This window comes from Giraffa tippelskirchi, chromosome 7 (assembly GCF_054371585.1).
Source record: "Giraffa tippelskirchi isolate mGirTip1 chromosome 7, T2T-mGirTip1v1.2.pri, whole genome shotgun sequence".
NCBI lineage: Eukaryota > Metazoa > Chordata > Mammalia > Artiodactyla > Giraffidae > Giraffa > Giraffa tippelskirchi.
Window position 1 is genome coordinate 123,647,319 of NC_137281.1, and position 25,530 is coordinate 123,672,848.

Genomic DNA, 25,530 nt, shown 5'->3' on the forward strand with positions numbered 1-25,530 from the left:
ATCCTGTTGTGGTGTGGTCGTAGATATTGGAGGGCTTAGTTTTAAAAAATGAGAATCTTCATGATTTATAAATTCTTATCATACTTCCTAACCTACTCTGTGGTCTGTACAGGGTAGAGGTATGGCTATTCTGGTGGCCATTCAGAAAGGAGTCCTAGTTACCATCCCACCAATTCACTAGACCTGGAAAAACTGGTTTCCTTCCTGGAGAAAGGAGGTCACCTGGGTGGAAATGCACTTCTCTACTAAAAGGTAAATGAGAAAGGGCAATGAAGATGGCTTGTGAACTGTAAAGTGCTGAAGACAAGTGCTATGTGTGCCTTACTATCGTCGTTCACAGAGGCATCTTGTGGTAGTAGAGACAAAAGGAAGCTCAAGAAGAGCCGAGCTCAAGTCCTGACTCTGTCACTGTCTATTTGTATGCAAGTGCTCACACGGCTGCCTCATCACTGCCCAGGGTGTGGGGGAGACCAAGTGCATGACAGTGGGGCTGAGAGAACTGATGCTCCTGTCTGAGTGTTCAAAGCTGTTCCTTAGGGGAAGCCTGACTGGTCTTTCTGCACAGGGTCTGCATACAGGCTATATGTGTACAACAACCCCCTCCCTCTGCCCCACCGAGTTCTCTTGTTGATTCAGTAGTCATAACTTTTCCAATCTGCAGTGACTTTTTAGACCAAGTGGCCAATAAGCGACAAGAAGTGTGATATCCCACGATGAAGCCCAAGGTCTGTGGTGTACTTCTCGTGAAGGTGATCCCTTGTAACCCTTGGTTTTGAACACCTCTGTTGTGTGCTTTCCATCACTTTTATGAGGAGAGAGATGTCATCTGTGTAGCATCGGCAGGGTTATGTTGAGAAGTGAGTTGGTTTCAAGCACTTCATTTCAGATTACTTATAAAGATTTCCAGGGCACTGTTCCTTCATTCCACCTGGTAGTCAATTTTCTTCACGACCACAATAGCATGAATGTCATCTTTTGAGCCTAAATACTGCAATTGAAAAGTCCCCTGAACCCCAACAAAAACATTTATTTTCTTTAAAGTGTGAGCTTTTCTCTAGCCTGGCCTAAATTCCTTTTATGTCTGTTTTGAAATGCAGCTTCTGTTAGCCAGTCACAAGGTATGCTTCCTCTCTCTCTGCTTCTTCCCTAGGACCCAACACAGTTAGTTATTAGTTCAAGTATACAAGGCCCATGAAGGCTCGATTTGACTGACAGCTTGTAGGAACTCCTAGCCCAGCATTTTAAGTGAGATGGAGTTGGCACTTAGTATGGTGTCTTGCTATCTGGAGAAAATCTGTATATGTCCAGGAGTTTTCACTCACTGGGAGACCATTGACATCTTTCAATACTTACGATGCATTGCCAGCATATTTTCTTCTTTGTTGGGGTAGTGCCAGCTGGCAAATATTTCAACAGGTGGGACATGACTCATGTTTTTGTTTTGCAGGAGAAGAGCTACTATCTGAGACACACGGATGTTATTTTTCTCAATATTAAAATTTTAGGGCATTGGTTATAAATATACAAATCAGGTCTTAATTTATCAATAATAATTTTTATTTATTTTCATTGGAGGATAATTACAACTTTGTGATGGTTTTTGCCGTATATTAATATGAATTAGCCATGGGTATACTTGTGTCCCCTCCATCCTGAACCCCTTCCCACCTCCCTCCCCACCCTACCCCTCCATAATATCACAGAGCACCAGCTTTGGGTGCCCTGCTTCGTGCATCGAACTCACACTGGTCATCTGTTTTCCATATGGTAATGTAAATGTTTCAATGCTATCCTCTCAAATCATCCCACTCTCTTCTTCCACTGAGTCCAAAAGTCTGTTCTTTACATCTGTCTCTCCTTTACTGCCCTGCATGTAGGACTGTTGGTATCATCTTTCTAGATTCCATATATATGCATTAATATATGGTATTTGTCTTTCTCTTTCTGCCTTACTTCTCTCTGTATAATAGGCTCCAGGTTCATCCACCTCATTAGAACTGACTCAAATGTGTTCCTTTTTATAGGTGAGTAATATTCCATTGTGCATATGTGCCACAGCTTCCTTTTAATGAGATGAACATGATTCTCTCCTGCTGAGAAACAGTGTAGTATGAGCCCCAGTTCTGAAATGAGATCTGGGCTTGAATCTTGTCTATTCTGCTTACTAGTATTATAATTAGCTAGATGATCTTGGAGAAGACATTTAACCATTGTAAGTCTTAATTTCTTGCTCTGTGAAGTGGGGGATAGTAAAGATCATTGAGATTTCAAATAAACCAATGAACATGACTGAGAGTGATGTATAAGTGAAAGATTATCATCACTAAATCTTCATCCTTATAACTGCTAGGAGTTGGAAGGTACATTTTGATTTTCTTGGGTTTGGTCAATAGATTTCATACGATCACTGCTGTTGTAATTTCAAAGGATGACGCAAATTCTCAGTTCTTGTTACTGACTTTTTCAATGGTGCCATTGTTTGATAACGAAGAGGAGGAAGAGAAGGGTTCCTTGAGGAGGAGTATTACACTCAGCTGCATGAAACCTTTCTAAAACCCCTCCAATTCTAAAATCCTGTTATGATAATATTCTCACACTAACAAATGAAATAAGTCTAAGGAACTCATGGGACTTAGACACTGTCCTGTTCATTCACATCACACACACACACAGAGAATGGTTAGGAAACAGATGACACCAAGCCTGGGGCTTGACAAATAATAGTTGCTTGGTTGTTTCAGTTGACTGACGATCATTCCATCCTCTCCTTAGGTCTTTTTTGTCAACCTAGCTGAACAGATACTGAGATAAGTAGAAGCCCAGGTACTATGCAAGATATAAAAATTACAGAACTCATCCATCTCTGTCCTCGGGAGTTAGCCATCTTATTAGTCCCTTCTTGGGTCCTGCCTCTCTGTTATCTACATCTGTCTATGTCTAAATCGGTGTCTAGTTTAAGCCTACACTGGAAGGGGATTGTGTTTATGAGCTCCTTCCAGACAGAGTTCCACTGCTTCCAGCATCTAACCCGCCAGGAAGCAGGACTAGCTGCTCACAGGGTGGACCTGCAATGGATAGAGTTGGGGCTTCCCTGGTGGCTCAGACAGTAAAGAACCTGCCTGCAGTGCAGGAGATCCAGGTTCATTTCCCGGGTTGGGAAGATTCCCTGGAGAAGGGAAGGGCTACCCACTCCAGTATTCTTGCCTGGAGAATTCCATGGACAGAGGAGCCTGGCAGGCTACAGTCCATGGGGCTGCAAAGAGTCAGACATGACTGACTGACTAACACTACACTACTACATATTCAGGACAAACAATAAAATTTTCTGGGTTCATTGGCTGAGGGGTGATTGGTGGAAAGCAGAACAGTTTTGGGATCAAGAATTACTCTTGCATGAAGGTCTATGTAGTCATGAGCTCCAGGCTCAACAGCTGCTGGCAGACTGGGGACCACCTCCTCTCCTTCATTACATGGCCTCTGACAACCACCGTATGAAGAAAGGTTAGACTCAGCTCCCGATGAGTCTGTAGTAACAGCTGCTATTACCATGGGCCTGTGGATGCTTTCAGCTTCCTCATTCAATCACTCATTCATTCAACAAATGTTTCTTGAACGCCTACCATAGGACGTTTCAAAATACTGGTGGCCAAATGGTGAGAAAAACTACATAATCTTTGTTTTCATGGAGTTTGCTGCTACTGCTAAGTCACTTCAGTCGTGTCCGACTCTGTGTGACCCCATAGATGGCAGCCCACCCGGCTCCTCTGTCCATGGGATTTTCCAGGCAAGAGTACATGGAGTTTACAGTTTGTCAAAGAAATACATGGATGAGCATTATCCCTGCAGTGGTCATATACACCTGTTGGAAGTACTGTGAAGGAGAGGAATGAGGCCCAGATGGAGAGATCAGGGAAGAGCTGCAAAGGGGAGGCTAACAAGCAAAATGAGCCTGGGAGAGCTTTCTAGGTGGAGGAAATGCTGCGCGCCAGGCCTCCCTCTCTGGAGATGTGAAAGCAGAGTGTCTGGAGTGCTGAGAATAAGAAGATGCAAAGGTGAGAAGTGATCAAGGAGGGAAGGACGGGCCTTGGTAGGTAGGGTCAGGCTTTGAGACGTTAAGCCTATCAGCCAGGAAAAGACAAAGGGTTCTGGACAAGTAGGTGATATGGCAGAGTTGCATTTTGAAGCCTCCTCTTGCTGCTGGTTGGAGAAGGATTGCAGGGGACCTGAGTTTGGGTGTCAGGGCTCTGGGTGGGCTATTGTCTTCATCTAGGAAAGCGCAGGTAACAGCCTTGGACTAGGGTGGTGGTGGCCACGGAGGCTGGAGGTGGAGATACTGAGAAACACTGGGGAGCTGTGGCCTTGGAGAAGGCTTGCTAATGAGAAGCAAGCAGGAAAAGGGAAGTCATCAAGCAGAGGGGTGCCCAGGTGGGCCAAGAAGGCCAGAAATGAAAGCAAGAGTCAGGGGTGGGGAGGCAGAGTTTGCAGAAGGCGTCTGTCTTAATTTTCTTCCTTCTGCTTATCATTGCGGCTCCATAACTTGTCCAGTTTGGTTTCACCTTTAAGCAATTTGGCTTTAGAGGTTAACTGTGAGAGGTCATTCAAGCCCTGAGTTCAGTTTTCAGTTTGTTTCTCAGATCTGCATGTTTATGAGTGTTTGTGAGGGGGGCGCCTGAGAGAGGACCTGGATATTTGGTCCTTCAGCTCTGAGTTTCCACCCTCTCTTCTGGAATGTGGCCCTGTGCAGACTCCCCCCAACCCTTTCTCCTCACTAAATTTCACCGATGACTGAGCAAATTGACCCGACCTGAGTTTGCTTAAACTTTTTCTGGATCTTGTTTTCAGCTCAGTGGCCGTTCTCCCCTCAGGCAGAGTTGCTGGCTGAATGGTCTCACTTGACCCTGCCTTAGGGATTGAGAGGGTGGGCGTGGACTGCAGGCAGCTTTTTTTTTTTTTTTTTTTCATCCAATGGAGGCATAACAGTCCCACCCCCTTGCAGCCCATAGAAGTTTCAAACTATCATTTAGTACCAAGAGCCTACAATGACAGTACATATTACTTTTCTTGTAGTAAAGAGAGATTGGTACCAGAGGGATGAAAAAATCTTGACATCTGGGGTAAATTTGTTACAAGAAACTTTTTAAAGCATAAACTCCTTTGCTTCTAACTTGTATGTCCATTTGTCTATTCAGTTAATCAACAAATACAAATTTATTGAGCCATTTATGCAGTGCTACAGGTAGTGCTAAAGATGAGAAATGGGGGGTGGGTGGGGTGAATTTGTAATGAATACAATCAGTCCTAGCAGTGCTTCTCAGACGTCCTTGAAGTATTCGGATGGTCATGGAGACTGAAGGAAGATGGAGGTGTCAGTCTTGGCTTGGGATACTGCAGCTGGTGGTTGGGGCAGCTTAACTTGAACTATCTTGCCATAATCTCCCTTGATACTTGTTTGAAGACTTTTGTTTTAGTTTGAAATTTTGTGTACATTTTGTACTTGGCTCTGTAATGTATCCATGTTTGTTTAATATTTAAAAAGTGTCTCTTAACCTAAAAAGAAAATTGTTGTCCCAGTTTTGTGCATCCTGCCTATCCCAGGCTTCTTGACCTATATACCTGTGTACCCTCAGACCTGAGTATCACAAGAAAGGTGAGCAAGAACTCTCTATGTCTGGTGGGAGACATAGTCACACCTACAAATAATGACAGCACAGTGCAGAAGAGAGGCAATCATGGAAGCAGGCATTAAAATGTCATCTTGGAACTTTCCCAGTAGTTTAGTGGTTAAAACTCCATGCTTCCAAGGCAAGGGGAGTGGGTTTGATCATTAGTCAAGGAACTCAGATTCCATGTGCCATCTGGCAAAATGTAAATAAAGATCATCATAGATCATTTATATTTAAAAAAAAAGAATAAGAATCTTTTAAAAAGTCATCCTGAGGCAAGGAATATGTATTTTGAAGGGTGGGGATCCATTCTAGGAAATGAGAGTTGGTTATGTAAATGTGCAGAGATTTGAAATAAAATATCTTGCTTAGAGAATAAGTTGCAAGAGCATAGTTTATACAGAAGAAGGGAGCTAGGAGAGTAAGTTGAAAAGGGCTTTGAATGTCACACTAAGAGTCTGAATCAAATCCAGAACCATTGATTTTGTAGGCAAAGAGAAGCATTTTATGTTTTTCTCAGGTGGGGTGGTGACCTAGAAATATCACGGATAGGACTCAGCCACACGTGACTGGCAGAGGGGAGGGCAGTTCATTCATTCCTGGATTCCAGCTTTCGGACCATCTGAAACATGGTGGGAGGTGCAGCCTACCCACTTCTAATTCTGATTAGGTCTAGGGTGGGGTCTGGCAATCTGTTTGTGCAAATATTTCATTTCAAATCTGAAAGCATGTAGCCACGATTGGGACTGGCTGATCTGCTGCCATCCTATCCTGGCACACAGGTAAGAGATGGAGGCCTAGTGAGGTGAAGCCATTTCCCCAATGTCACCCGCTAATTATTGGCAGAACTGGGACTCAAACACTGTCCTTCTGCTCCCCAGTCACGAGCTGCCCCCACCAGCCCAGGCTGGGAGTTTTGACCTAAGTCAGGGTTTGTCTGTTCCCCTCTCCCTTGCGTATTTCTCCATGACCGAAGGCTTGTGGGAGGCCAGAGGTGTTTTGCAGGGCTCTGGAAGTTTTTTGTCCCAGCCAAGGTCAGTTTAGCATTCTTATTAACATACTGTATATAATAGATGTCTAAAAATCTGAGAGTAGAAATACTTTAATTTAGCCATACCGTGTTGCTGTTTCTTTCAGACCTGCAGTTCAATTTTTATTTACTTTTATATGTTGCTGGCTTAGGTTTTCCATCAATAGGGATGGCTACTGATTGGAGTGATTTGCTCTCTCCCCCAGTGCTGAAGAGACTCATTCTCCAAAGCAGGTGTTTTTAGGTCGAGATGGGCTATTGGGTGACACGGTGGGGAATACAGTTAGTAAAGCCATGTCATAAATTGGGCTGGTGTCGGCTTCCTGATTGAATGATTTGCTCTATTTGGTCATGAATTATATATTCCTTTTTGGATTGATCCTTTCTCCCACTCATAAAAGGACAGTGTTCTACCCAGTAGGTTTGGCCCCTGACCTAAGAAATATACTGATGCATCAAAATTCCCTGAGCTAAGAGCTGGGATGAACTCTGGAGACTGTAAATCTGCAAAGGCAGAGAGGCAGCAGGATGGCCTGTGTGCTGCAAGTCTCCCCTCACTTCGTATGCATCGACTGCCACGATGGCTGAGCGATTCCTCGTCTGCTCTTTACCCAATGTAATTTGCAAATTGATTGTTCTTCCTTGAAAGTCTTTCTTATTAAATAGTAACCGCAATTATTACCCTCTGACAAAGGGAACATCTTTGTGTCTTGGCAGAGGATAGCCTTAGCTCAGTAGATTTTCTTTTGTGGAAGTGCCCACCATGGACTATTGTGTACAGAACTCTACTGGATAAGTCCTTCTTGAAGAATGAGATGGTGCTGCTTGTCCACAAAGAGCTAGAATTAGGTGAGTTAATAATAATGTCCTATTACAAAATATATGTTGAATGCCTTTGCTTTTCAGTGCACTTATTGCCAACATTATTCCATTTCATTTGCACATGATGTGTGGCAAACAACTGCAGTCTCCATTTGTTAGATGAGAAAACTGAGGAGAGAGAGCTTAGGGGGTTGCCCAAGCTCACAGAGAAAAGTGAGAAATGAGAGGAGCATATAGGTGAGCTCCCTCCTGTGTTAACCTATCTGCTCTCCATTTTGAATTATCCCCAAATGTGTTCATTCAGCACCGATTTTAACATTAAAACTATGATTGGTCTCTGTAGGGATGAATAGAATAGCCATGAGTGAACAGGTGTCTTCAATGGACATCAGCCTTCCAACCACAGAAGTGGTTCTGAATTCTTGATAGGTATCAGAAACATCTGGGAAGCTCATTGCAAAGCACAGCTGCCTGGGCCACAGCCTGTGGTTTTCCTAAGTCTGGGATGTGCCCCAGCATTTGTGTGCTATGTATTAATTGCCGACCCTTTGCAACACTATGGACTGTAGCCCGCCAGGCTCCTCTGTCCATGGAATTCGCCAGGCAAGAATACTGGAGTGGGTTGCCATTCCCTTCTCCAATGCCCCAGCATACACATTTTCAAAAGTTTTTGAGGTGTATCAGATGAACAGTCAGAGTGTGAGGCAGAGAACTGAGCTTTTATCTCACCCAGGATTGCACAAGGAAAGGTGATGTAGAACTAGGAGACCCAACATTGGAACCCAGTCAGCCTGGAGACTTGTAGGCGAACAAGTGTCAGAACCAGGAGTGCCTCAGAGCCTATAGAAAGGCAGGGACAGTCTTCGTTCCAAGGAAACATACCAGCATCTCCTGGATGAAGCTCTTCTGACTTGAGCCAGGTCAACCTAACAGGCAAGAAAAGAAAGAAAGCCCACCCCCTTCATCCATACTGGATCTTCCTCTCCTTTACTGCTTTACTCCTTCTCCTCTTCATTGCTTTCTCCTTTCCTTATCCATATTCAAACTTCCCTTCCTCCATCAAAACCCTACTTGCCCTCCAAGGCCCAGCTAATTTGCAAATTTGCCCCTGACATCTTTAATTTCTTCTCTCAGAAGGGACTCTCTGTGCCTTTCAGCACTTTGTACCTCTGTGGTTTTTACTTAGCCATCATATACAAGGTATATTTCTGCCTTGGAGATTGATCCTCTGTTCATCTTTCTCTCTCTCAGTACCTAACACAGAACCTGACACATTGGAAGTGACTAGTATTTGTTGGTTCCATGGCATTGTTCTTACTAAACTGTTACCACTTCTGGGCCCGTGTGTGCTCAGCTGCTTCAGCTGTTTGATTCTTTGCCATCTATGAACTGTAGACAACCAAGATCCTCTGTCCATGGGATTCACTAGGCAAGACTACTGGAGTGGGTTGCTATGCCCTCCTCCAGAGGATCTTCCTAACCCAGGGATCAATCCCGTGTCTTCTGCGTTTCCTGCATTGCAGACAAATTCTTTACTGCTGAGTGACCAGGGAAGGCCACTTCTGAGCCTACTCAAAAGTAATTAATGAATGTATCAGTTCAAACTTAGAACACATATCCCCTCCAACAACTTCTACGCCTTGATAGTTTAGAACAATTTTTTAAAAAAGAGAAAAACAAAACACATTTAACTGAAAATACTTGAAGAGAGAATAATTGCTAGTTTCAGTGATGAACCTAATTGACCACTGGTAAGCTAACTTGGTATTCTTTACCTAGTGTTAAAGAACCCATCTGCCAATGCAGAAGATGTGTGAGACGTGGATTCGATCCTTGGGTGGGGAGGATCCCCTGGAGGAGGGCATGGCAACCCACTCCAGTATTCTTGCCTGGAGAATCCCCATGGACAGAGGGGCCTGGCGGGCTACAGTCTATAGGGTTGCAAAGAGTCGGACATGACTGAAGCAACTTAGCATGGATGCGTGCAAGCTAACTTGGATCACCAATGTGAAATGTTAGAGTTATCTGTGGATGACTTATTGTGCCACACAGCCCACCCTGTGACCGCTAAGTCCTGGCACCTTTTCAGACAGTTGTGCATGCTACTCTGCCTATGCCCTCAGGCTGACCTTGACCCAGCCTCTTCCAAGTCAGGAAGAGAAACCTGTTCTTGATGGTCTCCTTCCCCACCCCACTCCTTCTTGACTTCTGTAACCCAACCTGATTCCTATGTCCTGCCCTAACCTGCCTTACCTTGAGCTTGCCGAGGCTGGCCCTGGCCAGGAAATGGGTTGACAAAGCACTTGGCAGAGGTGCAGCCCGGAGGTGCTTGCCCCAGGTAAGTGTGCACCCCGGGTTGGAAAGGCTGAAGGTCAGGCCTGGTGTGAGGAGAAAGCCCTCCCTTCTCCCCTTTGTCCCTCCCTCCTCCTGGTGTTTTTCAGTCACCAAGTCGTGTCTGACTGTTTGTGACCCCATGGACTGCAGCACGCCAGGTTTCCCTGTCCCTTCTCCTACTGCCCTCAGAGTCAGGTTTGAAGACCTGCATCTGGTTGGCTTACTCTTTTTCTCTTTTAATTTATTTTTTAAAATTGGAGTATAATTGCTTTACAATGTTGTGTTAGTTTCTGCCATAGAGCAGTGTGAATCAGCTCTATGTGACTCACTCTTGTACAGTTTTTCCAGGTCAGGGCTGGGAACACTCAAGGTCAGCTATAGCTAGGGTTCATTTTCCATTCGAGCAAGACAGATCTGATGTACATACCTATAGAGCTGCTTCCTTCCACCCAGAAAAGCACTTACAGGGAACAAAGCTGTGATCTTATCTGCACCTCCGTAAGTGGTGATGGACCCACATGTCTCCATGTCCATCACCTCACACTTGGTGAGATGGCTTGGCTTTCAGCATGGCCCTGAAGCTGGGGGATAGGTAGACAAGATGTAACTGGGACTGAGAGAGCCACTAAGCTCTCTGTTGGAGAAACATTGAAGGACTGAGAGAAGAAAAAAAGTATCAGCAAGGTTAGTACAGCTGTCCTCTTGGAGGGTCTTCTCAAGGAAGAAGGACTGAACTTTCCCTATGAGATCCTAATGGGTAGAACCCGCCTGAGTTATAAATTGAATTCCTAAATCATCTTCCTTGTCTATGCTCTGGTCATGCTGAATGGCCTCTGGTTCTACATACATGCAGTTCCCTTTGCTGCAATACTCTCCCTGGATAACTTTGACTCCTCCTTTGGGAAACAACTTCAACTTCTCCAGAGAAAGGGGTCTTCCTTAAATCCTCTAGATCAGGTTTCTCTAAATGACACTATTTGGGGTAAGATATTTGTTGTTGTTGTTGTGAAGGTTGTTTCACAGTATCCCTGTCCTCTACCCACTGAATGTTGGTAGTCGTGCCAATAAAGTCAGTCAATCAGTTCAGTCGCTCAGTCATGTCCGACTCCCTGCGACCCCATGAACCACAGCACTCCAGGCCTCCCTGTCCATCACCAACTCCCTAAGTCCACCAAAACCCATGTCCATCAAGTCGGTGATGCCATCCAACCATCTCATCCTCTGTTGTCCCTCTCCTCCTGTCCTGAATCTTTCCCAGCATCAGGGTCTTTTCCGATGAGTCAGATCTTCGCATCAGATGGCCAAAGTATTGGAGTTTCAGCTTCAACATCAGTCCTTTCAATGAACACCCAGGACTGATCTCCTTTAGGATGGACTGGTTGGATCTCCTTACAGTCCAAGGGACTATCAAGAGTCTTCTCCAACACCACAGTTCAAAAGCATCAATTCATTGGTGCTCAGCTTTCTTTATAGTCCAACTCTCACATCCATACATGACTATTAGAAAAACCATAGCCTTGACTAGACGGACATTTGTTGGCAAAGTAATGTCTCTGCTTTTCAATATGCTGTCTAGGTTGGTCATAACTTTCCTTCCAAGGAGTAAGCGTCTTTTAATTTCATGGCTGCAGTCACCATCTGCAGTGATTTTGGAGCCCAGAAAAATGAAGTCTGACACTGTTTCCACTGTTTCCCCATCTATCTGCCATGAAGTGATGGGACCGGATGCCATGATCTTAGTTTTCTGAATGTTGAGCTTTAAGCCAACTTTTTCACTCTCCTCTTTCACTTTCATCAAGAGGCGCCTTAGGTCTTCTTCACTTTCTGCCATAAGGGTAGTGTCATCTGCATATATGAATTTATTGATATTTCTCCTGGCAATCTTGATTCCAGCTTGTGCTTCCTCCAGCCCAGCGTTTCTCATGATGTACTCTGCATATAAGTTAATAAAAGATGTCTTCAAATATTTTGGAGATGCCAGTTGTCCCTTGGAGGTTCAAATCATCCTCCCCTTCCTCAACACAGTTCAGAACCAGCCCTCAAGGTCAATGTGCCCAGAGTGCCCTGTAGTTTCGTAATACCCTCACACTGCTTGTACTTCCAGAGTTTCCCATGCTTGTTTGACATCTGTCTCCTCCCCACACAGCTCCCTGATGGCAGGGGTGGATTTAAACAAGAACTTTGCAGCTCTCTGAGATGTCCACAGACAGCATAGTTTTCCCCCAAATTTATTTAATTTCTTATCACTGGGTGAGTCCAAACAAGGCCACTTGTTGAGTATGTCGTAGAGGAGATGTCAGCCCTGAATGCGTGATCTTGAAGTTTCCTTCCAGTTACAACCTTGTGTGGAATGTGGGCTTTGGGTTAACCACCCTCTGGGTAACTAAGTCACAAGGAGGAGGCCAACCACCCCCTTGGGAGTCAGGTGCTGAGAGTTCCCAGGAAGGGTGCTGCAGCTTGAGGGGGTGACCTTTAAATGGGTCAAGAGTCACATGAATATGCAATGCTTTTGCCTTCCCTTCTCCTCTCCCCAGAGGTCATCTGACCCATATCCTCAGGGGAAGGATCATGCTTGAGAGGTTAAGAAAATGTCCTTTCCCTGCTAAGTCCCGCTCTTCACGGTGAGCAGAACCAGGAAGCCTCCTGTGTGAGTGGGGTGAGAAAGAAGGGCCAGCATGCTTCCCTGGATGGTGCATGAGTTGCCTGGGGCAGTGTTTTTCAGACTTTGAAGGTTACAGTGTGTGTGATTTATTGCTTTATTTTTATTTCCCTAAAACCCCCTTACCAATGGGGCAAAGAACAGTAAGCGGAGACAAATAGTCACCCTCTGGGCCCAAGCTTGATTCCAAGGGCTATGGGAGAATGAGCTTTGGCTGTGGTTGACCACCTGCCCATGTGCCTGGCACTGAGCTGGGCTCTTTCACATCCATGATCTCCTTTAACCTTCAGAACCCACCGAAGGAGGGAAAATTATTCGGTTGGTCAAAAAATTTCTCCGGATTTTCCCATAAGCTGTTAACAGAAAAACCCAACTGAACTTTTTGGCTGACCCAATACATATGTTTTCCAAAGAGGCCACTGAAGGAGTCAGTGCCTAGCCCAACATCACAGAGCTAGTTAGGAGCCTAGGCTCGGGGCAGATCCCGTCCACTCCTTTTCAAAAAGTCCCTGTGAGTTGGCACTGTCATGATGAAAACTATCCTTGAACTCAAATCTCAAGGGCAGGAGGTAGGAGGAGATGGAGCAGGGGTGGGGTGGGGATTATCTTGTTAATGTTTATTATTTCCTCAGTGCTTAGTGCAGTCCTTAAAAAATACATTTTAAAAATGTATTTGTTGTACATCTATCTACAATAGCCCTAGAGCAATAGAAGGAAAAAGTTATATGAAGTCACTGACTTCAAAAAGCCTCTGGGCTTCAGTTTCCTCATATTTGAGAAGAAAGCGATTATCTCCAAGCTTCTCCCAATCTGTGATCTTATATTCAAGCAGGATGAAGATAATTTCTCATCATCAGCCCTGCCAGTTATTGTCCCATATTCAAGAAAGGCTTGAAAACCTGAACAATTATCTTTTACCCCTGAACCAAAAGGTTTGATTATCCAAGAACAACTTATAAATTCTCAACTTTATAGATGTCCATAAATGACTCAGAGAGGTGCAAAAACATTTTGAAAATCCAGACTCACACATTTATTCATTAATTTGTTATCCAACCAATGTTGATTGACTGAGTACTCGGCCCAGGGCACTGTGAGCAACGGGGTGAAAAAAACAGGCTTGGATATACAGCAATTTAAATCCTAATGATTTACAGTTATGCTTTCACACATATTAACTCATTGCGTAATAAACTGTGAGGTGATGGACATGATTCCCATTTCATCTAGGTCCCACAGCCAGGTGAAGTGGCTCCTCCAAGATCATACAGTCAACACACAGAGTTTGAGCCCCGCTAAGTCTCTGGCTTCCAATCTCCTGCCATTTCCACTCTACCACATGGCTCTCCTTTGCAAAACATCCACAAATAGCAGCCGTTTTACCACATTTTCTCATTTTTTTTAGCTCTAGAGCTACAGGTCACCTTGAAATGTCTCAGAACATCATCCTTGAATATGGGACTTTTAAATCATAAATGTTGAAAGCATCTACTAAACAAAGTCAATACTTTTTATACTCATTTAAGCTCTACTAAGATTTTACAAATAATGAGATTTTATTCCTAAGGAAAAGTAACACATTCTTCGTTGGCACATGTATCAGTGGAAAAGAAATGTAGAAGCCTATACTAGATCTCACCTGTAAATAAAGTCATATATTTATGGATGAATTTGCTGTAATAATAAGTCATACATAAGGATACATTTAGTTATAGAAATCTAAACATACGTTTATATGAGATGCCAACATATTTCTAGGTAATGGCATCTGGCAAGAGTGCAAAAGGCTCTAAAGCACTTGTTTTAGAAATCAATCCTTAATATTCATTGGAAGGACTGATGCTGAAGCTGAAGCTCCAATTCCTTGGCCACCTGATGTGAAGAGCTGATTCACTGGAAAAGACCTTGATGTTGAGGAAGACTGAAGGCAAAATGAGAAGGGGTAGCAGAGAATGAGATGATTAGACAGCATCACCGACTCAATGGACATGAATCTGAGCAAACTCCGGGAGATAGTGGATGACAAAGGAGCCTGGCATACTGCAGTGCATGGGGTCTCAAAGAGTCAGACATGATTTAGCCACTGAACAACAACCATCAGAGAAGGAAAGAAAGCACTATTAAGGTTAAGTCTAGCATCAGTTATATTGAAAATTAGACTTTGGGTGATTACTGCAAAAAGTTTTTGAAATTGAAAAAAGGTTATATGGCTTAGTTACTTCCTTTTGGAGCTGCCATGAGCCTGCCTCATAGTTACACCAAGGCCCACCTTTTAGGTCACACCAATTCCCAGCACTCTCCTTCCTCTCTCATAGAATGTTCTAATATGTACACACATCCATACACACATGGTACATCCAAGTCTGGCTGAAGCATGGGAGGCCATTTCTTATCTGGAGAGGAGAGAAAAGAGCAAACTTACAAAATTGTACAGGTCCTTTCAAGGTTATCTTAGTCACTGTTCTAGAGTCTCCGGCTTCCTCCTGAGATGTAATTGGAAACACAGTCGGCCTCTGTCTTCTGTTCACTGATCCTCTCCTCCATGCAGCCTCTGCTTAGCCAAAGGATATGTGGTCCCTTCCTCCTGGAGGAGAGAGAAGGTTCAGGCAAATCAACATATGCCTTTACAGAAACCAACACAATATTCTAAAGCAATTATCCTCCAATTAAAAATAAATTTAAATTAAAAAAAGTCTTTATGTGACCTCCATTTTATTGAGCTTATTCCTAAGGCAGGGGTTTTCTTACACTTTCTTTCCTCATTCTTTTTTTTGACCCTTGGCTATTTCTCTTTGGTAAGCAACAAACAAGAGGGTATATGTGCTTCCTTTAGAAAGATGGGAGAGACAGAAAAACTGTGTAGAGTTGTTGCTTTTTCCATGGTAAACCAAAGAGTAAGAAAACTCTGGGGTAGAGCGGGAAAGAACAAAAGAGTGAATGGGTGGGCCAACTCCCAAATCCTGCAATGGAACCATCCTTGTGTTATCTCTATGGTCTAGAAGTGGTTCCAGGTAAGCATGCATCAGCAGGAGGTTTCCTTCAGGGTTTCTTGGTGACATTAGCTTCTTTCCATCATTTTGAACATCCCCTGAGGAAAATTCTACACCTAGTTCCTTTTCTTGACATAGAAACACAAAGAAAAGAAAACAATGAGGCGGATGATGGTTACTTTTTGCCTTGGCTCTCCTCTCCTGAGATCTGAAGTGCTTTTGAAATGGAGCTGGAAGAGGCACATGTTAATTTACAAAACCCATTCACCTGCCGCTCTAGGATGTCATTAAACTAGAGACTAAATTAGAGCTTTCTAGAAGGGTGGCATGTGTTTATGGGGACATAAACACAGTCTCACTTAAGGTATATTTTCCTGGTGATCACTAGCATTTCTAGTTCTCCTCTTCTTTTTGAAGGTTATGAACATGGACTATTGCCTCATGACTCCCTGTGTAGGCAAGTTCCCTTCTTCTGACACTAAAGTCCACCCTTGTCTTGTATTGAAATGAAGGTGCCGCATGATCAGTACAGCTGGGATCACTGAGTCACCACATGGGACTACCCCCTGGAGAGTTATTCATTCCCTCAGCAGGTGGTGGCAGTGAGATTTTAAATCTCACTCACATTTTAACTTTGCTTGCATTGTGCTTCCACTCAGTCACTGAGGTTTTGACACAATTTCTTACTGCAGCATGCCTAGCCCATTTTGACTGATACAGAGATTCAGTCTTATATGTGCGTCCAAACTACCTTAAGTGCTTTACAGCTCATCCCAAAGTTTCTCACCACATAAATCAGAGGCGGGGTCTGGGAACCTGCATTTGAATTGTATGTTAAATCACCCATAGACATTCTTGTTCGATATATCTGCGAATCTGCTGTTTTCTGAGGCCTACACATGGAGAAACACTTGAAGGCCAGTTGAAGAGCTTAATTTAGATTGCTTGCTGTCGAAAATGTATCTTTCTCTCATTTTGAGGGCTTCTGTTACTTTCTTAGCCACCAGAAAAACAGAAGAGTAGAAGGTGAGTTTACCAACAAAGACGTGCTCCTGCTAGCCAAGATCACAGACACAGGAGGGATGTCCACCTCATAAGCTTGTTCTGGGGTTCAGGGAGATCATTCAATGGGATACATAAGTCATTTAGTCCCTTGTCTGAAACAAGGAGGCTTCCCATGTGGTACAGTGGTAAAGAATCCACCTGCCAATGCAGGAGACATGGGTTTGATCCCTGGGTCAGGAAGATCCCCTGCAGGAGGAAATGGCAATCTACTCCAGTATTCTTGCCTGGGAAACTCCAAGGACAGAGGAGCCTGGTCGGCTACAGTCCATGCAGTTGCAAAGAGTCAGACATGACTGAGCATGCGTGGACACTGGAACAAAGAAGGTGGTCAATAAATGTAGTTTCTTTTAAAAAGGAGAAAGAAAACCTGTGTTTCAGGAATGGTTTCATTTCAGTATAAACAATCACATATCACCTTCACAGTCCCAGGCCCAGTTAGAGACAGGGAACTATGCTTGTCTTCGCTCTCAGAGTGGAGCCTGGTAGTGGGCTGAGCTGTATGAATGCAGGAATAGCCACAGTGCAAAGCTCTGCCTGATAAGGACTGTGAGAATTGTCAACCCGAAGTACTGAGGGATTTCCAGAAAGGGAGAGATTTCAATTTTCTTTGACTATTGATTTGCTACTGCATAGTAACTGTAATATCTTCTAAGAATGACAGTCAGGCATTTCTCACCAGGGCTAATGAATCACTCCATTTAGCTGTGACAACAGCAAGGCAAAGAAATATCTTCAAGGGCCCAGATGTTATTTTTCCAGCCTTGTCCCGGGGGTATAATGTGCTTAGAAGTTATGACAAATTAGCTGCTTGTGGCAAATCTACATGGAACCCTTTTATAAAATATGGAAGTTGGGGCCTGAGTTAACGGGTTATTATTGGCAAGGGAAATGAAGTTGGATAAGGAGGGTGGGTCCTGGCTTGGAAGGACTTTGAAAAGCAGCAGAAGAATTTAAACTTGACTTAGGAAGCCCAGGGATGAATAACTGTGTGAAAGGCAGGGACCTAAACTGCATTTAGTCACAGGTCATTGCTGCACTTCAGTGTCCCAAAACTCAGTTTATACTCGAAGTCTGACGGCACAGTCACCAGACCATTGTACAAGGTAATGGAAAGGCAGTAAAAGAGAAGTAATTGGAAAAAAATCAAAAGGAGACTACAGATGTGAGGAGAATGCAATTCTATCCTATTTTTTAACTGTGCTAATTTTTTTTTTCCTTACCATTATTGTTTTCCTAGGATCTACAATCTCTTGATTCACACTGCATGTTTATGCTTCCAGGTGCCTGAGCTACATTCAGAAAGGCCAGCCTCTGGGTTCTTTCTGTACTTTGCGGACAAGGAGGCATTCCTGAAGTCAGGGTGCTCAAGAAGCTGAGCCTTGTGTTGGCAGAAATGTATGTCCATATGTTCAGATAGGGCTTCCCTTGTGGCTCAGCTGGTAAAGAATCCACCTGCAATGCAGGAGACCTGGATTCGATCCTTGGGTTGGGAAGATCCCCTGGAGAAGGGAAAGGCTACCCACTCCAGTATTCTGGCCTGGAGAATTCCATGAACTGTATTGTCCATGGGGTTGCAAAGAGTTGGACATGACTGAGCAACTTTCACTTTTCACATTCAGATAGGCTGTTTTGATCAAAAGAACATAGCCAGCTTCAAGTGACCTCACATCCTAGGTGTTATGTGGTCAGATGCCTGGGCATGGGGACCTCAGGAGAGCAGGCAGCCTGGCAGAGGGGAGTAGAACAGGGCGGGGTGGGGGGGCGGATCTTCCAGATGCAAGGTGGCCAAAAGCCTCATTGCAATTCTGGGGTCTTCACTCTGATCGCCCCCATAAATGGGCCCCTGAGGATTCCCCAGTGCTCTTTCTCTCACCTCTCTATCTCATAACCTCTTGGCCCTATTGCTCTGCACACTCAGTGTTTCTGCCTCCTCATGACTTGACATCCTTGTGGTCCACTGTGGCCCCTGCTCCTGTCTTATAATATGGCTTTTCAGCTTTATTTTTTATTGCAAATTACTTGCTTGTATCCATTTTATTTTTTTCAACTTCAGGTCCCAAAAGAGGAAATCTGACTCTACCAGCTCATCCTTATTTTGTACCATTTCATTCTAACTTAAAAAAAAAAAAGCTTTGTTGAAGTATAACTGATATACAAAGAATTACACATAATTTTTGTGGACAATTTGATGAGTTTGGACATAGGCAAATACCCAAGATACAAACACTGCCATCAAGGTGTGGATCACTGGTGAGTCAGTGGACTGGCATCCTGGGTTATGTGCCCCGAACCACAGCTGTGGTCCCTGTGGGAAAGAAGAGGGGCCTTGGACCCATGTGGTCAGCAGGGGCTGCGGCAGGACAGGCACTGTGAGGGACCCTTTTCACCAGGTTCTCTGATTCATTAGTTTTCCCACCATCTCAGCTGGGTGGGAATGTGGGGTCTATTAGGGTCCCGGTACTAGGGGTGGTGCTATGGAGAGGCCCTGGCATCCTCCTGCCCATCCTGCAGTAGTTATAGCGTATGCCTGTGCCAGGGCTCAAAATGATCTCGTGTCCTAGATCAGGACACGACAGCTCAATGTAAATGAATGTGTCACTGAAAATGATAAAGCAAAAGAGAAGTCGAGGTTTGCTCTGATGGGGCTCCCTCTGTTGCTCCATTTTTAAAAAACTTTTTATTTTATATTGGAGTATAACCAATTAACAATGTCATGATAGTTTCAGGTGGACAGTAAAGAGGCTCAGCCATACATATACATTTATCCATTCTCCCCCAAACTCCCTCTCACCCAGGTTGCCACATGACATTGAGCAGAGTTCTCTGTGCTATACAGGACAGTACTTGTTGGTTATACATGTTAAATATATATTGTTCTACTTCTGAGGTGCAAATGCTGTAGGTGGCAGTGGCTGTCCCTTCTGTTGATGAGGGAAGGGGTTTAAAGCAGGTAGTGTTTGCTTACCAGCAAAGCCAAAACCCAGCTCTGGCTGATTTAGTTCAGTAAAAGATATAATCAGACAGTAGCAGGAAGCTCTGAGAGTCTCTTGCAGGGTTTGGAAGCTGTGTCACCAGGTATAACCTACTTGGTCATTGAAGACACCTCTCTTACTGTTACAGGACACCTGGGCTCAGCTTGCTCAGTCCTGGACTCTGCTGCTAAATGTGCCACCACCCTTGCTTCTAAAAGCAAGCAGACCTATCACTAGCCTTTGCCAGAATGAGCTCTGCAAGGGCCAGGCTTTCTTGGGTTTAAAATTTGGGGTGGAGTTTTCTAATGATGGGTCCTCGGTTATATACCCAGGCCCTAGTTGCAAGACAGGCTAGCGATAGAACTTTCAATAGTGGTCTCTGCTAACTAAGGGAGAGGATTCCTCAAGCATGAAAGCAGGGTTCAGATACTAAGCAGTAAAGCACATGACAAACATTCTCTTCTGAGGCTTTGTTCATTCTTAGAACAGGGGAACAATGTGAGGAAAACAGTGTGTTATGAACTGCATGCTTGTGTCCAACCCCAAATTCATATATTGAAACTCTAATCCCCAAAATGATGGTGTTTGGAGCTCTGTGATGTATTTAGGCCATAAAGGTGGAGCCTCGTAATGAGATTAGTGACAGTTTACTGTTCTCTCTGCTCTCCATGTGAGGATACAACCAGAAGACTGCCATCTGCAAGCCAGCAAGAGAGTTCTCACCAAAAACTGATTCTACCACATCTTGGTCTTGGACATCCCAGCCTCTGCGTGAAAATGTCTGTTGTTTAAGCCACCCCATCTGTGGCATCTTGTTATAATAGCCTGAACTAACAAAGATATGGTGTTTTAGGGGAGTTGCTTTCACAATTTGACAATAGATTGTATGAGAGAGACTTAAACCATAGGAACTCCCTGTGGGGTGGTGTAGGTACACAGTGCGGTAAGACCAAGCAGTAAGACCTCACATACTTAGAGCAGTAGTTTTGATGATTACCTTATCATCATGATTGCCTTACCACCCCTAGAGAACTCTAGTCTAATATAGATAATAATTTCTAATGTAATATAGATTGTAATTTCTAATCACCTCCATATGGCGGTGGAGAATAAGTTGAGATAGGAAGACCAATAAGCATATGGACTGATGTGCAGACAGACAGATGCATCCAGAGTGCAGGAGTTGGTACCGTGTAGTTGTGGAAGAGTGCATCAGGGTTGAGCTTGAAACTGCAGGCTGAGTTTGAAATTGCATGCTACTACTCAATTTCTTGCTAGTTATGGAAACTGAGGTAGGTTAATTCACCTCCAAGCATCCAACTTGTCGCCTGTAAAAAGGGGAAAATGATAAGCCTGTAATATACACTGAGAACTAGAAGTGTTAATGCATAAGGAACTCTTAGCAGAATGCTGCTAAAGAGTTGCCACTAAACTCTAGGAATTAAAAGTGATGTTCTGACGGGAGGTCGTGAGGGCTGGGCTATTTGGTAGGCATGGAAGTGAGGGAGGGAGAGTGAATTTGAAGGAGATGTGAAAGGCAGGACGACAGGACATTGTGACAGACGGGGTAAAGGGGACAGGGGAGAATGAAGGGTCAAAGAACGCTCCATAAATTATTGATAAATCATCTTTCTCATTTGCTTCTTGGCGTTGGGTTATTTTGATTCAAGCTGGCATTGCTTTTCAGATAAAATAACAGAAAGAGAACAATTGACAATTTGATCTGATACAGTGAATTTTCCAAAAAGTAAAAGAATGGCTGAGAGTACACACGTAGGAAAACCGGGGAAAAGTGCGGTTTCCACATCCCCCAACCCCCTCCTTCTTCCTTATAAAAAGAGGACAATTGAAAACATAGGGGACAATTTTACACCTGACTTTACTGGTCAGATAGTCTGATCCTTAATCAGATCTCCTCGCCTTAAATCCATTTTAGAAGGAGATAGGATATAAATTGCAAATAAATAAATAATCAGGTCAACTCATCTACCTTAAAGATTGATTCTTTCCTCAGCAAATGGAGGTCAGAGCTATACAAGGAGAATGATGAGAACTGGCCCGAACTCCCAACATTTTATCTCAGCAGCCAGTCCCTGGACTGGAAGTCCTTACTGTGTTATTCCAGGGCCTCTGAAATCCTACACATTCTAGCACGTTATCACCAGGAAGAGAAGTGGTTGTTAAGTTCACATGCAATAACAGTAGTAGATATAATCTTCCATTAGCCTCTAGTCTCACCTAACAGAAGGGTAACTAGGGAATGAAAGATAGGATTTTTAGATAATCTTAAGAAGCCTCAACTTGTTTCGTGCCTTGCTTCCAAGAGCAGAGTCTGGAAACCAGAGGTATCAGCATCCTTCGGGAGCTTGGTAGAAATGCAGAATCTCAGGCCTCCCTAACTCAGGCCTACTAAATCAGAATCTGCGTTTTAATAATTTGGGTGATCATTACATTTTGAGAAGTGCTGGCTGAAGGCAGGAGAGGGAGAAAGAGAGATCAGTTTTACAGGTGGGAGAAAGCTGAGGCACAGAGAAGGTGGAAGATAAAGGCCCAATGTATAATTTTACTTAAAGCTGGCTTTTGAGTCATGTGTATAAACTGACTCATGGCAAAACCCTGGCAAGGGGAGGCAGCATTAACAGTCTTCACTAAGTTCTCTGAAGTCCACAAGCATCGTGTCAACTCAGCTGCAGGTGCAGAGCTGCCTGTCGACGACATGTTTATTGAGCTCAGCACGTGCAGAGCACTCTTCCTTTAAATTGGAAACAGATTGCAGCGCTGTAGGCAGTGTCATTGAGAAGGTGGCAACTGTCTTGTTCCAAAGTCACCCAGAGTGAAAGTGAACTCTAACAACCCTGGGCCACTCTGGTTGGACAGAGTAACTTTCTAAATAAGGCTTCTTATTCAGTTTTTTATTTTAATTCCCTAAATTAGTGGTTCTCAAAGCGTGATGCCTAGACAAGTAGACTCAGTATCAGGGAACTTGTTAGAAATGTAAAATCCTCAGGTTTCCCCTCAGACCTACTGAATAGGAAACTCCGGGTGTGGGCCCAGTGATCAGGCGCAAATCCCCAGGAGTTTCTGATGCCAGCTAAAGTTTGAGACTCAATGTCCTATGTCATTTAAAAAAAATTAGAAATGAAACGTCCGTTGCCCAGATTTATAGGTGATGGAAATAGAGATTTTCTTTTTGGATGGCCATTATATTTCTGTACTACCGCCAATAAAGGAAAAAAGTCAAGTTCTCTATATTCTAAAGAGCACTTTTGCAAGTAGTGTTTCTGTCCTACCACAGACACACACACACACACACACTTCTTTGTGAAGCAGATAGAACATGTGTCCAACCCCCATTCTCCATCTCAATAGACAAGGAAACTGTCCCCAAGCGATCAGATGTTTGCTCTCCAGGAGCCAGGCTGGTCTGAGTTTTGTATTTTCAGGAAACATCTGATGCAGAAACTCTGTAAAGTCTTGAGGAAGAGACATGTCCCCATCGATGAGGCTATTTTATCTCATGCAATCTGAAGTCCTATGGTCTTTTTGGAGGCCTGTTGGACTGACTGAAGTTGTGGGAAATCTTGGACTAGTTTATTTATTTATTTTTAACATATTTTTTCTTTTAATGTCTTCATTGAATTTATTACAACATTGCTTCTGATTTATGTTTTGGTTTTTTGGCCATGTGGCACATGGGATCTTAGCACCAGGACCAGGGATCAAACCCACACTCCCTGCATTGGAAGGCAAAGTCTCAATCCCTGGACTACCCAAGGACATCCCTGGGCTAGTTTTTGCTTTATTTATAAAGTTCCTTTTTACTATGGCTCAGTGGAGCTAGTGCATCTCCCGCTTGTTCCAAAGAAGGGGTTCAGCAACCTGACTCTGCCTTCTTATTTGCCTTTGATTGAAATTTGGAAGGCTCCACAAGTCCCTGGGGGTTGGGGTTAGGGGCTGGGGGCTCTCCTCTAAGAGAAAGACTACCAGCCCATTGAGGTCATGGGTGTGCCTTAGCTCCTGCCATGTTCGTCACCGTGTCCTGCCAATTTCATGTCCTGCCCCCATTTCTAGACCCTGAGAGTGTACTGTGATAAGTGCATATGTGACTGGGAGTCAAGAGCAGACTCGACCAGGAAGGCAGGGCTACCCTCCTCAGACCACGGGGCCCTGTGGCTTCTGGCTCTAGGTTATACATGAGAGGCAGACTCTGAGAAGCTGCCTCATGGTGGAGGATAAAACACTAACTAGGATGCAAAGGTAAGAGCTCTGGTCTCAGATCTCATGATTCACTGGCCACATAAATTTCGGCAAATCACGTAAGCCCTCGGGCTTCATTCTCTGCATCTATTAAATAGAAATATTTAATTCTATTAAACAGAAGTATTAATATCTGCTCTGTATGTTTTCCAGAGGTGTTGCAAGACTTGCATGAGGTCTGCCTCTGAAAGTAACCTGTAACCGGGGAATCGCTGTGGAGAGGTGGGGGCTGGGTATTCCGAACGATCCCTCCAGCTGTGTGGTCTCTGCTGCTTGTCCCCTTGGGGAGACCTCTATTGCTCTTCTCCCATATGGGAACACACAGAATGTCTTTCAAGGGGCACACATATGCTTCTTGCAACAGTGTAGTGATTCTTTAGCAATGCTTGTGTAGGCCTGGACTCAGAGCCACCCAGAGGAACCGCAAGAGGGTCCCTCACCCCTCTGCACCCACGAGGCTCTACTGCCAGTGCCCTCTTCCACCCAAAGCATAGAATCCGACCCCATGAAGACGGTCTCTGTTCTGCCGCCACGAAGCTGAATAGAGTCCATTCTCCTTCTTCTGCACCTTTTATCTCAAAGGATTGCCGCGCACACAATACACTTCACAGCTTGGTCCTCTGCTGTTAGACAATAAAGGGTCTTTCACTGACCAGCCCTTCTGAAATGCCACCACCTCCGCCGTGCAGCTGGCAGACAGCTGTTCTGAGCTGTGCAGAAAACATCTCTCAATTCTAGGTCATCTGGAATGTCATACACTGATGAGAGTTCAGGAGGACAGCACGAAGCCTACAAGTTATAGAGAAAGTCTGGATTTTTGTAAAACACACACAACAAACCCAAACCAGTCTCCCAGCCGATCCAAGAAAACTGGACTGACTCTTAAAATGATGTTGATTTGTTTGGCAATGAAGATCCAAACTTTGACCCTGTCCATTTTTGTCCTATTCAAAGTGGTCTCTTTACTGTAAACAATTAGGCCTCTTAGAGTGGGAATTGTATAAATAAAATTTGAGGATAAACTTTATTTGCCCCCAAATAACTATGGCTGTATTAGTATGAATGTGTCCTACATACATGCTGAGTTACTTCAGTCGTGTCCAACTCTTTGCGACCCCATGGACTGTAGCCCACCAGTCTACTCTGTCCATGGGATTCTCCAGGCAAGAATACTGGAGTAGGTTGCCATGCCCTCCTCCAGGAGATTTTCCCCACCCAGGGATCGAACTCATGTCTACCATGTCTCCTGCATTGGCAGGTGGGTTCTTTGCCACTAGTGCCACCTGGGAAGCAGTGTGTTTTTGCCTAACTTAGGTTAACAAAGGGTTTGTTGTGTGACAGAGCTGGGCTAGGAGCTGGTAGGCTAACATGAATTGGACAATTTCTGGCCTCAGAGTCAAGTACATTCAGATGTTCACATTCCCTACATAAAAGGAAGGGACTTGGGGTAATTTCAGACTCCTTACTCTTTTTCCTTCACAACAGATGGTCTCTCTTAGCAGAACACACAACTGGAACAGCTCTAATAGCCCAAGGCCATCTCAGCTTGTCCTCAGATTCCTTCTTACTACTGAAAGGAAATCCAGAACAAATTCATGGAGGTTTTCAGTAATTATTTGCATAAATGGCCTTATAGTCACAATACCAGAAATTACTAGTGATATTTGAGTTTCTTTCAAGAGCTAACTACATTTGAGCACAACTTTCATTAAGTTCTCTTCGAAAGGATGATTTAAAT

General features: G+C 44.1%; 1 long non-coding RNA gene across 1 annotated transcript in view; it reads right to left on the reverse strand.

Moving 5' to 3' along the window:
• The window catches only part of LOC145512393 (uncharacterized), a 64,784-nt gene that overhangs the window by 36,616 nt on the left and 2,638 nt on the right, over positions 1-25,530 (reverse strand). The window contains exon 2 of the long non-coding RNA XR_014058493.1: positions 14,931-15,092. This is a non-coding gene — a long non-coding RNA (uncharacterized LOC145512393). The remainder of the gene's footprint in view (positions 1-14,930; positions 15,093-25,530) is intronic.